Genomic DNA, 1,546 nt, shown 5'->3' with positions numbered 1-1,546 from the left:
TGCTTAGCGATTGATTGGTTCTGAGGCTGATTACTTGGTTTCTGATGAGGAATGGATGACTCAGAGTTTGGACTATGAATAACGTTATCCCGTTCAGGCATATTGGGTATGCCTCTCATTGTATTTTGTAGCACCATTACTTGAGGGGACTCGACTTCTATGCGTCCTACTTTTACTTCTCGAACACGATGACGGCTCACTTTATCCTGTTCTGTGCTTAGTTCTTCGAAGTCATCGGCAAGTGTTGTTAATTCATTTAGGCTTGTAAACTCTGAACGTTTAATGTACATCCGGTAGTCTGCCTTCATGTTTCGATACACCCGCTCCAATTGCGAATCTGGATCCATGCCAGTGTGTCGCATTAAATTTATAATGTCAAGTGAGTAATCCTTGAATCTTTCGTTTGTCTTTTGTAATCGTGTTTGTACCTCATTGTCTAATTTTTCGAAATATCTACACCATATGAAGAATTTTAAGAAATCTTCCTTGAAGCTTGACCAGAGGGGCCGAGGTTTATGGTTGTTACGGTACCATCTTAATGCTTTATCTTCAAAGAGTATTGGCATCATCTTGGGAATTGAATTTACATCGATACTGTACATAGCCGCCAGTTCCTCTATGTGATCGATGAAACCTAGTGGATCCTTACCACCGTCATATTTACAGGACCACTTCTGTACCTCTTCAACCATCTGAAAGTAGGAGCGCATTGGAGGATTTATTGAACTTCCACATGTTCCTGGTATTCCTCTTGATCCCACCGACATTGTTCCTTGTTGTGATATTTGTTAATATTTTATCCTCTGGATCTTAAATTTCCATTCGAGCCTTGACCACTGTGATTTGACCAATCAGGTCCCTGGTAATTTTTTCCTTCCCACTTGGAATACTATCGAACACTAGTCGCTGCTCGGGCGCCAATTGTAACGACACGGATTCGTCGTTTAAATTCTGCTGAGGTATTACTCAGTCGTGGTCCGGGTCGTTGCAATAAATTTGTTCTATTGACCAGTTCGAAGCTGGTAAACCAAGGGAAAATTAAAAGACCGTTTGTTTTTATTATTTTATTTATTATTTATTAAAAGTTTTCTTTAAATAATTTACTCTAGTCTTGATTCTACTCAATAATTTATTTTAAGCTTGACTCTACTCAATAAGTTTTACCCAAAGACGTCAGAACATCAAAGGGTTTTTTTTCAAATCTACGCAATTAGTAGCCAAAGACGTCAAAACATCAAAGGCGTTATAAAATCTATTCAATAAGCTTTATCCAAAGACGTCAGAACATCAAAGGGTTTTTTCCAAATCTACGCAATTAGTTTCTAGCCAAAGACGTCAAAACATCAAAGGCGTTATAAAATCTACTTAATACGTTCTACGAATTTATTTAACCTTAGCGTCGAAACACTATGAGCTTCTAAAAGGGACTTAGCGGTGGAGTAGTGATCTACTCACTTCGGTGTGCCGGTGCTAAGTGATTTTTCATATAAAAATCTCCGCTATTTATATAAAACACTTTGCTTTGATTAATTGCACGCACAACCGC

This window comes from Teleopsis dalmanni, chromosome 1, assembly GCF_002237135.1.
Source record: "Teleopsis dalmanni isolate 2A chromosome 1, ASM223713v2, whole genome shotgun sequence".
Lineage (NCBI taxonomy): Eukaryota > Metazoa > Arthropoda > Insecta > Diptera > Diopsidae > Teleopsis > Teleopsis dalmanni.
This window is presented reverse-complemented; position numbering follows the sequence as displayed.